The sequence below is a fragment of the Anas acuta genome, chromosome 5 (assembly GCF_963932015.1).
Source record: "Anas acuta chromosome 5, bAnaAcu1.1, whole genome shotgun sequence".
In the NCBI taxonomy this organism is placed as follows: domain Eukaryota; kingdom Metazoa; phylum Chordata; class Aves; order Anseriformes; family Anatidae; genus Anas; species Anas acuta.
Window position 1 is genome coordinate 63,479,463 of NC_088983.1, and position 12,319 is coordinate 63,491,781.

At 37.6% G+C, this 12,319-nt stretch overlaps 2 long non-coding RNA genes across 8 annotated transcripts in view; both read left to right on the forward strand.

Annotated features, from left to right (window-relative positions):
• Nucleotides 1-1,972: 1,972 nt before the first annotated feature.
• The window catches only part of LOC137858009 (uncharacterized), a 187,043-nt gene continuing 176,696 nt past the window's right edge, over nt 1,973-12,319 (forward strand). Inside the window, exon 1 of the long non-coding RNA XR_011097471.1 lies at nt 1,973-2,346. This is a non-coding gene — a long non-coding RNA (uncharacterized lncRNA). The remainder of the gene's footprint in view (nt 2,347-12,319) is intronic.
• LOC137858007 (uncharacterized) overlaps nt 3,400-12,319 on the forward strand; it is a 74,394-nt gene continuing 65,474 nt past the window's right edge. For 2 of the 7 annotated variants that reach the window (XR_011097466.1, XR_011097468.1), the window contains exons 1-5: nt 3,410-6,413; nt 7,415-7,558; nt 7,845-7,892; nt 8,972-9,157; nt 12,135-12,216. This is a non-coding gene — a long non-coding RNA (uncharacterized lncRNA). Of the gene's footprint in view, nt 6,414-7,414; nt 7,559-7,844; nt 7,893-8,971; nt 9,158-12,134; nt 12,217-12,319 lie in introns of all 7 variants that reach the window. The other 5 variants (XR_011097463.1, XR_011097464.1, XR_011097467.1 and 2 more) reach the window with 5 other exon arrangements.

The following is a 12,319-nucleotide window of genomic DNA, read 5'->3' on the forward strand; positions in this document are numbered from 1 at the left end:
GGAATTGACTATATTGTACCAAGGCACCTAGTGCTTTCTGAACAAGTCATTTTATCCAGGGATCAGAATAGTGGCTACTAATTTCTCTAATTTCTGCGGAGAATATTGGAAACCTATAAATAATGATACAAGTGATACAGCTGTGTCCTATTTTTGCTGTGTTGTGCCACAGTGGAATGCACAATGCTGGCTGAGGCTGCTCTGGATTTGGTTCATCAAGTAATTAGGAAGAAGCAGAAACTTAGTCAAACTCCTTTTCAGAATAAACATTACATGTGAACCTATTAATTAACTTTTATCTGGATTTAATTTTGGTGAGCTAGTTTCTAGAAATTTAGAAGACACCCATAAGACTTATCTGTATTTTAAATATCAGAATACAAGAAAAATCAAATCCTCTGTATTACTGCTTTCTCATTCTCCATTTCTGTGCATCTCAGACACAGTGGGGGTGTATAAAATCGGGCTTCGATACTCTGGAGACATTTGGATACTACAGTAATAAAAATTGTTTAAAAATATAAAAACGCAAAGGAAAAAGACAGATCACAATACTGGACAAAACAGACAACAAAAAAGTGGATATTAGGCTTGAATATCTCTGTCACACACAGCAAACACAATGGGACAAAATCTGCAGTATATCATAGGATAATTCTAGTTTGAAGGGACCTCAGGAGGTTTTTCATCTAACTTCCTGGTCAAAGCTGGCCAGGCCAGGTTGCTCATTTTTTTTTTGTCTGGTTGGTTTAAAAACCTCCAGGGATGAAGACTACACTTTTGGCAAACAGTTCTGATGCTTGACTATTCTCATGGTGATTTTTTTCCCCATGTATTTAGCCAGTGTTTCTCTTGTTTCAGGTCATGCCTGTTGTATACTCCAGCTGTGTATCACTTTGAAGAGCTTAGCTGTATCTTCTTAATGATCTGTTCATAGGTATGATTGATGTCGAAATGATGTGAATAGTTTCACTGAATCAGCAAGGTTAAAATTAAAATTTTAGATGATTCAGTTTGGAGAGCACAATACTGGAGGGAGCACAGAAAGAGAAAAGTTCAAGTACCTGATTTTGAACACATTTATTTGTTTCAAATCCTTAATACTCTTCAAAAGCCATACTTTCCTCATTAGGGATTTATCCTAAAAGCTTTTATCTTCTTAAAAAAAAAGAGAGAAATAAACCCCCCATATATTAGGAAATAAAATTTGTTGAGAAGGCTATTTACTCTAGCAAATAGCATTAGTTTGTAATGGCTGAACTTGTCCTTTGATGGAAATCACGTGCCTGGTGACAGGACGAGGGGGAATGGGCTAAAGTTGTGCCAGGGGAGTTTTAGGTTAGATGTTAGGAAGAACTTCTTTACTGAAAGGGTTGTGAGGCATTGGAATGGGCTGCCCAGGGAAGTGGTGGAGTCACCATCCCTGGAAGTCTTCAAAAGACGTTTAGATGTAGAGCTTAGGGATATGGTTTAGTGGGGACTGTTAGTGTTAGGTCAGAGGTTGGACTCGATGATCTCGAGGTCTCTTCCAACCTAGAAATTCTGTGATTCTGTGAAATGAAATCTAATGTTCTGTAACAATATCCTATTGTTTTATTAGAAACTTTCAGAGCTTTCAAACTATAAAATCTTAGATTTCTTGAAGTGCTAACTCTTTCCTGAAAAGCCTGTCTTTCACTCCAGAAAACTAAACTAGCATTTGAAACATGTCTTCTTAAGGAGAGCTAGAGTGGTGAATTTATTGCACTGTGCTATAGCATGACAAGTAAAGTATTCAGAGAAAATACCAGGCTGTTACGTTTTAAAAGCTAGGCTCTATGAATGGCCTTTACAGAATCACAGAATTTCTAGGTTGGAAGAGACCTCAAGATCATCGAGTCCAACCTCTGACCTAACACTAACCAGCCCTCCACTAAGCTCTACATCACTAAGCTCTACATCTAAACATCTTTTAAAAACCTCCAGGGATGGTGACTCCACTACTTCCTTGGGCAGCCCATTCCAATGCCTCACAACCCTTTCGGTACAGAAGTTCTGCCTAACATCTAACCTAAAACTCCCCTGGCGCAACTTCAGCCCATTCCCCCTCGTCCTGTCACCAGGCACGTGGGAGAACAGGCCAACCCCCACCTCACTACAGCCTCCTTTAAGGTATCTGTAGAGAGCAATAAGGTCGCCCCTGAGCCTCCTCTTCTCCAGGCTGAACAAGCCCAGCTCCCTCAGCCACTCCTCGTAGGACTTGTTCTCCAGACCCCTCACCAGCTTGGTTGCCCTTCTCTGGACCCGCTCAAGCACCTCGATGTCCTTCTTGTAGCGAGGGGCCCAAAACTGAACACAGTACTCGAGGTGCGGCCTCACCAGAGCCGAGTACAGGGGGACGATCACCTCCCTAGCCCTGCTGGTCACACTGCTTCTGATACAAGCCAGGATGCCGTTGGCCTTCTTGGCCACCTGAGCACACTGCTGGCTCATATTCAGCCGACTGTCCACCATCACTCCCAGGTCCTTCTCTGCCTGGCAGCTCTCCAACCACTCATCTCCCAGCCTGTACCTCTGCTTGGGGTTATTGCGCCCCAGGTGCAGGACCCGGCACTTGGCCTTGTTGAACTACATGTAGTTAACCTCAGCCCATCGGTGCAGCCTATCCAGATCACTTCTTAATCGTTAATCTTTCTTAATTGTTAATCTGAGTCATGTTTCTTTCTCAACCCCCATACTTTACAAAATTTCCTCCCACCTCCATATTGACAGTGTCATTAAAGCACTCTCTATATTAAATCCTCTTGCATATGCCGTACTCTGTACCTGACCAGATGCCTTAATGATGCATGATCTGTGTTCTTAAATGAGAAAAGCTGTTCATCATTCCTGAAAAATCATTCTGTTCTTCTTTGATTTATTGTCCTAATGAGATTCAGGCTTTGACTTGCTTTAATGCTTTATGTGTTCCATAAATAGCTTATACACTGAAACAACTCTCATGATAAAATATTTTCAAGTCCTTAAGCAAAGGTGGAGGAAAGAAATCCTCTGTACTAAGCCTTTTGTAAGATCACAGTAGGGGCTTGGGGAAATAATAATAATAACATAAGGACAGCAGCTGATCTTACAGAGCAAGTTCATTAGCACAGAGCTAGCTATGTGAAGGTGCAAGAATCAGTGGAGTAGGAGAAGCAAAGCAACTCATTCAAAGAAATATCTTAGAAAGGAAATTATTTTTCTAAGCCTTCCTTTGTTCATTAAATACAGTTGGTATAGGTGTTCCCTCTTTGTTTAATGACATTTGCCAAATTGGAAAAGGAATATATGGGTAGCACAGGAGAGTGCAATTGATATCACCATGCCAAGATAACCATTAGTTATCTGAAATTAGAAATTTATGTTATTAGAAATTAGAAATATCTGTTATTAGAAATCTGAAGTGAGATTTTTTAAAAGTGGTTTGAAAACTAACGGAAGTTTTAAACGGATTTTCAAGTGACATGCTGAGCAATAGATGTCACCTAAAGCCTAATATCAGACAGAAAAAAAATCAAAATCTTTTAAGCTCCTTTTTCCCAGCTTTTCTGCAAAATGAAAACCGAAGATCTGTGATAGAGAAAGGTGAGAAAAACTGGCAATACAATAGAAGGAAATATATGCAATATTCTGTGAGATACTACAGACATAGGAATGGCCACCATGAAAATCAAACAAATCACAAAAAAGCAAAAACCAACAACCCCAAAACAAAACAACCATTTTATCCAGATTCCTAAAATATTTCATGGTTTGCTTTCTCATAACAGTTTTGCAGATATGTGTAACTTTAAGACATGGTGAGGCTACAAAGTCTTGAGCAACCATGTCTGTAATGATCATTAACATTGAAATTTATTAGTATCCCTGATAAGATTATAAAAATATGGAATTTTAAGTCTAGGCAGCCAATGGTCCAGTAAAAGACTTCATGTAAGGACATGTTTTGATTTGCAACAGTACTCAGTTACTCAGTGGCGGAGGCTGCTTGACCTGTAACAAAAAAATTGTAATCTATATTTAATAAGTGTAAATTGAAACCTAGATTCAGCCTATTCCAAATCTTCTAAAATCTGATTGCTACATTTACTAATGAAGTTTTAATGCTCTACTCATCATATTTCACAAATAGTTATTGAATATTCAGAAGACTAGGTGATCAGAATTACAGTGTTTAATTCATTTTGCAGACAAGTAAATAAAACGTTCCTGATTGATTTTCTAGAGAAAAATATGTAAAACGTAATCTACGTTGTACTAATGAAACAGCAGCACTAGTCTTGGAAGACTAGTTCGGTTGTTAGCTGGGCCTTTTATTCTGTGGGCTGATTGTTTTTTGTCCAATAAGAACAGATATAAGTGGAGTGAACGAAACAGCATATGATGTGAATTTTAATTTATGTGACTGTGTTATTTCATGTTCTGAAAACAAATTTAGTGAGTATGAAAGAAGCTGGTAGGCCAAACAGCCAACACGTAAATATATGTATCTTACAAGCCTTTTGAGTTCTGTTTTACATAAGTATTTCTTGTCAGTGAGGCACAACTGATACAATTAATTTCTGCTGTTGAGAGGGCTTAAGCTCAAGGTCTAGAAATTTGATCTTCAGTGCTTGAAAATCTTGATGAGTAAGCCTGCTCAATGGGCTGTCTCAGCTAGTAAAATAGATGTTGAATAGTTGAATAGATGTTGAATAGTAAAATAGATGTTGAAAGAGCAAACAGTAACAAAGCAGAGATTCTGACAGCAGTCAGAAGTTAATAGGTCATCCTGAGATCTCACTGTGAAAAAAAACTTTGGAGGAAGGTTTCTGTTTTGAGAGACATGGAACTTCACTGCGATATTTTCACATTAGTGGAGTAGGAATTGTTATAACCTACAGATCCAGTGGAGTTCTCTGCAATTGTTTAGACAGTCATTTGTTTGCTACTTCGTAATCAGTGCATTCTTGATATGAACAGTTTTACACTTTCTGCAGCTGGAAAGAAAGTAGATGAATAAGCACTGATTTTTTTATTTTTTTTTCATCCCCAGTTATTGACTCTGTTAGTAGCTTTGACTTCCATCTTCATTCTTTTTTTTTTTTTTTTTTTTTTTTTTTAATATTTTCATGGGCATGCGAAGGACTTGGAAGAGGTTTACTTGTATATATCTGTTTATCTGTTTTCACTGATGTACCATTTAATCTGTTGTGAGCAAAAAGGCCAAATCCTGTCCAAATATTTATGGTGTTTTATGCATCAATTATTGTAAATATTGTCAACATGCAAGCATCCTGTGGTAATTTCAGGGCAGATTCTAGACTGAAATGTTTCTGTATATATACATTGAAATTATACTGTCACATATATTCTCTTTTAAAAAAACTTGTACGCAGAGAGGGGCTGTGTTTATTTTCTTTGAAAGATTCTCACTTTTTATAGAAAGGATTTTAAAATGCTTTAGAAACCCATTGAAACTTTCCAAAGTGGTATAAACCAGGCTTAAAAATGTTATATTCATGATCTTCTAAGGAATGAACTGTGTAAAGAAAAAAAAAATTCCACTTAAAGGCAGAGAAAATGAGGAAAAAATATTGCACAGGGTGCAAAATGTAAAATGATTTGAGCTAGAACAGTAGTGAAATAATTTGCCTTGAATCTCATTTGCATTGTGCAAGAGGAGTGAAAGTTTTCTGGTACACCCTCTGTTGTCACTTATGTCTGAACTGTTTCAGGCAATGTTCACCTTAAAGTTTGTAATATTTTCTGTATGTTCTGGAAGTCTCAAACCTGGCAGTGACATGTCTGTGGAGAGTGGAGCTCAGCCATGGCTTGTGCAGTTGGGATGCATATTTTGGGTATCTCACAGTAAGAAGTTAATCCGTGTTACGCTATTTCTGGTGTATTGCAGGCTGGATCTCAGGCTCCTGATGCTTACCTTACGTAGGCAGTACTGAACATCTATGAGACTTGCTGCTTCACCACTTTTGATCCATCTAGGGCATCTAATGATTTGTTTGTGGTCTTGATTTGACTAACGTGCCTGTAAATGCTAATGTAGTTTCCATGAACTTTTCTTTGAGGACCTGTTTGTAATTTACTGGGAAGTTCCAGCACAATGATTGGGAAAGGTTTTGCTAATTTACAAACTCAGCAGAGTTGGTTGCTAATTAAATTAAAATAGGACCTAATGGGACCTATTAAGATTGCTAATTAAAATAAACATTTGCTGTGGGGATTGATATGTCTATGAAATGCTTCCTGATAGCTTCCACAAACTGTGTTTCAGTTACTCAGTTTTAAAACTAATTGTCTATTTGCTTTTAAGAGTCAAATCTTGAGATGTTTGTCCAGGACAAAATACTATGTGCTGATGGCATGGCTTGAGACGATGACAAACTTCTGAAATCATTGTGTGTGTTTATTTGAATGGTCTTAGCCCGTCATATGTTTTTACTATGGAAAGGCTTCTGAATCTCTTGGCATGACTATATCATTATATTCTGTACTTTGGTGTGATTGTTCTGCTTTTGATCTGGTAGACTTTGGGGATTTGCATCCTTTCTCAAAGAGAAACTGTGGTGTTTTACTAGCTTCAAAACTGATAAACATTTGCAATGCTTTTTTCTGCATTCCTCTGGGACTGGTGGCCGTATGCTCATTAAAATACCGGTATTGGTTGTATTGCCATTGTCAATCAGAACGATCAGTTTTTGCCTGACAGTCTCTTCTAACATAGTCTTTTAATCATGTTAACTAGCAGAAGCAATATATCCATATTATATAATTCATCTTCTCAGTAGGTTTAGCTTTGTTCCCCAACCAGACCCTGTATTTCAGCATCAAAAATCCATGGCACATTTTATCAAAAAGATGCATTTCTTTTGAGCTGTTACTCTGTTTACAGTCCTTCCTAATTTAATTAACTCAGATTCATAATGCCTGTCACAAGTGACAAAAATAATTCTGAAATTTGGACTGTGGGGCTTTATGTGGAATACTTACCTTCAGGGGATTGTCTCAAAAACATGTTGGGTCATCGTTTATTGTGTCTGAGTCTAATAGTGTGCCAAGTTTTGTGATCTTTCAGTTATGATATTTGAATGATGTAGGAAGCAAAAGAAAAGTAATGATTCCATTTGTATTATATTTTCAGTCAACAGTGAAGGAACACTTTGCACCGGGGGCTACAAACATGCTAATTACAATATGTACCATGAAGCCTGCTAAACAGAAATAGGTTACATTTCCAAAACTGGGTGAAAGTTGCTTATGCAAACAAGCAATTAAAGAAACCAATGAGACTGGCATGCTCAAATAGAATAAATCCATACTTGCAAGTTGTTTTTTTTTCCTCTAATTCTGTATGAATTTTTCTGAGACCATTTGTGTATAAGGCTTGTGCGTTTTTCAGGTACTGATATTACCGTAATGCTTGAAAGATGCGGCTAAAATGACGAAGTCCTTGTAAGCAAAAATGTGAGCATCTAATGTAAACCACTTGCTTCAGACACTGCTATCTGCTCTAAGTGCATCTCAGGAAAAAAGCAGTCTGCTGGTAATTTTCCTTCTCGCACTTCTCAGAAGTGGAACTGGTGTTTCCTACCTGTTTGTGCTTTGATCTGGAGTTCACATTACCTTGCTGTGTAATTGTGAATTCACTGTGAGGGTGCTATCTCACTAGGAGGGGTTTAGGACACCTTGTTCTTTTCTCTGCATTGGGATCACCAAGTGTGTTTGGGAATGCTGCAACATGACTGCAGTGCAATCTTTCTGCTTTTATTTGTTTTTAATAGCTGCTTTTAAATACTGATGGAATATAAAACCTGATTTATTTTCTTTAGGTAACAGTAATATAATATACAGATGTCTGGATTAATTGCTGACTGCAGGTGAGTATGAAACTGCAGATTATAGTTTGAACCAGAGATTACCAGTGAAGTGTATTTCCTATGTGCAGCTTCTAAATCTGGAATAGCTGTCTGAAAACATCTTGCTTTGGGTTCTGCCTTTAGAGTCTTCAATTTTGCTCATCTGCAATATTCAGTAGTTAGGGATTTTTTTTATTTTTATTTTTATTATGAGGATGACAGGAAAAATCCAAACTGCTATTATGTAAATGGTTATGTGTAATTAAATTAGTAACTTTGGGATGAATTTGGCCAGTAATATGCTTGAATGTGTGTCCGTGATTGCTTGTCTTTCTGGACAGAATGTGCCAAAGTACTGTTTATTGTATCAAACTACACCATGGTTCATGAATTCCAGATCACAAATACTCTCATGTGAGAAATGCATAAGCTACTTGCTGTGGCTTCAAATGTAGTGTTGAAGTCAGAATATACTTTACAATTAATATCTATGGGAAGAAAAGAAAAGAGCTTCATTTAGATGACAGGTAACATTGTAAGTGAAGGGGAGGTTTGTAGATATTGAGAAATTATTTCGAGCCTTGCAGTAAATTAACTGGGCAAAGAGGAATTTATCATGGGTGATTTGATGAGATGCTGTCTCTTTGGAGTATTAAAGATGAAACAAACAAGCAAAGAGCAAAACAGCAAGCCCTGTGGAACTAGTTTTAAACAGAGCTTCACGTGAGGGAACGCACAAAATAATTACATGCTGATGATCATGGAGAGAATTTGCATTGGTTAAGTGGTCAAAAACTGGCTCCAGGCAAGGCTACCTGAAGTTCCTTTTTTTTTTTTTTTTTTTCCTGAAGAATTATACCGAGGGTGTATACTTTGAGATGAGTAACTTTGGTTTAGGCAATTCCAAGATGAGAATGCCTGGGGCTAAGGCAGGGAAAGTCTGTCAGTGCCAGAATATTAATCTGCTGAAAGGGCTAACATCTTAACTGCTGCTTCTTCAAGGAGTTGTTCATGCACGTGCTTTGATTCTTTCTGTTCAGAGTAAACAAAAGCACGGTGCTAGAAAATATCTTGACTCTGCATCGCTGTTCTTCTTTCAGTTAACAGGAGAACTAGTTGAACCACTGTGAAGGTGCAGCTGTACCAGCCACCACCATCCTCAGCAGTTTGTGAAGTTCCTGTGCCTCCTACTAAAGACTGAAGATAACTATGAGCTTCTGCCTAAAGGCAAGAAGCAAGTCACTTATGTTCTTATGAACTCCAACATATACCTGAGTATAAATTAGGTATTCTGTTTTCTTTGTGGGGTTTTATGAAATGATTATGGCCCTGTAAACATATTTTTTGTTTTGCTTTGGGCCAGCTCTGTTGGCTGATAGAAACATTCTAGCTCCTTCCTTTTAGGAACTCTAATGCTATCGTAACCGGCTGTTGTTTGAATGGAGGGATGCCTTCCAATGGAGTTAGGGGAAAAACAAAGTTGCAGTTCCATTCCCTTGCCTACTATATATATACTTGTCCATGCTGAGCTAAGTGCAATTGATCCCATGGAGTCGTGCGGTAAAGTGAAAAATGACAGGGAGAAATCATTACTATGACAACCCCACAGTGAGCATAGGAAACATATGACTCACTGCAGCTTTTTGAGTTCAGTGAGTCAAATTCATAAGCAGCTGGCCTTTTTGGTTTGCTCTACGGGTGAAATGGAGTAACAGTCCATTTAAGCTCTGGAGACTGCCTTATGTGTTTATAGGAAAAAAATATCCAGTGTGTCTCTCAATTACTTTTTCTTCTTCTAAGCACATACAAGGAAAAATGACTGAAACCAGGTCATGGAATTTGTATTTATTTTTTTCCCTTTTCTTTTTTCCTGAAGTGTTCTTTTTCTGTATTTTGGGGCATCTAGAACCTTTTCTCTCTGTTGTTATGTTTTATTTACAGCTCAAGTGATGGAGGCTATTAGCATTTGGCAGTGAGTAGCAGATGGTACACAAGGGGGCAGCTGCAGACAGTTTACAACAGGAAGCTCTGAGGCAGCCTCCATTTCTTTGTTATTTGTACGGTAGAATTTCTAAGCATTGTGTGATGCAGATAAAATAATGACTGTGAAATGGGTTGTGTACTGCCTGCCGTAACGAACTGCCACTTGATAGGTACTGGAATCCTGTGTCATTCCTTCCTATGTGTGAAACTTCTCCTTATGGAATGCATTATGATAAATATAAATAAATATATAAATATAAATAAGAAACTACTACACATGTAGATTCCTATAATTCAATTGTCACACCTAAAAGGTCAATAAGCACACTTTTATGGATGACAGCCCCTTAATTTTCATTCCTGAAAGTATACTTTGACCTTCTCTCAGGTGAGCTTATCCTCAGCCAGAAGACAGGTTTTGTTCTGTTTGCTTTTGAACAATAAATAGAAACTTTAAAAGCACTGTTGATTACTGTTACATCTTGCCATTCACCTGACTTAGCTCTTTGTCATAACAGTCATTGTGGTTAATTTGCAATCAGCAAAGTACTCACTTTGAGATGCTACCTGCAGATTTACATTCCAGAGTGGTATGTCCTTGTGCAGAATAAAGGAACATGTAAATATATGTCAAGTTTTATTCATTCTCAACTACAGACCTGGGTTAAAACGTGTTGATGGGATTGCTTTCTCCAATGCTCTCCCATGAATTAAGTTTATATGTGATTTTGTCTCAAGATGCAGACAATAGCCATTATATGAAGCAGTCCTTTGATAGGGAAACTTTCAGATATTTAATGACTCTTCTTATGTTCACAAGAGCACAAATATTTGCAAAGCAGGTTAAAATCATAATTGTGAATACAGAAGTTCTATGCAAAATCCTTAAATTTTAACATGCTGTAAAGAAAATATTAAACTGCAATGTTTATAACCAAAGTAAAATCAAATATGACTCTGCTAACACTCCTCATTTCCCATGCTGCTAAAATGCATGATATCTTGGCTCCTGTGCGTATCCCAATGCTATAGTGGCAGACATGACGTTATTACCAATGTACAATGTTGGGAAACACTTAGGTGTCAGAGTTTCTGAGAGTGATTCATGCTGCTTGTGAATAAGTTCATAGTTCTCAATTAATAGATCTGAGAAGACTCATTCATTTGGAAGCATGTTTATAGACAGAAGTAAAGGCTGTTGTGCATAGATAGAATTACCTTGAGTTGTAGAGATGAGGAGCCAAATCTCCACTGTGACCAAGAGAAGTAAGAGGCTTTCCTCAATCCTAAGAAATCCTGAAAGGCTTTCTGTGGTTAGGTAAAGGCTAACTCCTTGGGGGACTGCACTGATGACACTAAATGTTGCGCAGCCTCTTAAAATGACAACCTCATCCACCTTTTGCTTTAATCTAGTAGGTATGGCACATCACAGGATGCCTGCTTTTAATGTAAAATCCTACTGAGAAATGTAAACTGAAGAAATTGGCAGTTAATTGTATCGTGACTGGCTGGGCTCCTGCTCTTGCCTCTGATGTTTCTGGCCAGATCACTGGAAGAGATGTGGAGTAGCTCACTCTAACACTTCATCCAGTTTGGTGATTGCTGTGAAAGCACACCAGGATGTCTGATGTGGTGCTAAGTTCTCTGTGGCTTTCCCTGGTGTATGCTGTAAAACTCTGTTTTGGGACAGGTTTAAAACAATGCTAATCTTGCATTACATGGAATACTCTTCCATTTTACTTCTTTGTAGCTCTTTGAAAGTGAGTAAATGACTTGATAACATTAAATTTAGGAACAAAAGCATCAGAGAACTTGTCACCATTCCTTTTCCCTCACCGGAGTTATAAAAAGTAGTATTCAAATGTGATCTAATTATCCTTGTTTATTGTTTAATATGTTCTCCTGTCTGATTTTTGACAATCTTGCCTATGCAAGTATGCTTACTTAATAACAAAAAAAGCAAAGTCAGTGATGAAGAAGGCTTTTAGCAGTGTGATTCACACGTTTGGGATAAGGGGCTGAGATGCTTATGTCAGTTAATCCTTCATTGGGTGTTCAACAGGATGCCAAACAGGTATGCAGTGCAGTAGCCTAAATGGAAAATATTTTCTCCATTTACAATTCTGAAAGTAAATTAGTTGTTTTTCAGTGAATATGGGATTCATCTCAAATTTACATGCAAGGCCCTTTTTTGAATAAAGCAAGTCAAATCCTGAATTATTCATGGTTTTCTCTCTCTCTCTCTCTCTCTTTTTTTTTTTTTTTTTTTTTTAACCCCAGTGTTTGGTTATCCTGGAAGAAAGGCAGCTAGTTTATTCCACAGGCACACTCTTTTTGTTGCAATAACGGGAACATTGCACTGGTAATTATAGTTTTACTAATTACATGTATTCATTTATTTAGTCCTCATCAGAAGAATATTTAAGTCTAGTTTGCTGTTTGTTGGTGTAGTTAGGTTATGAGCT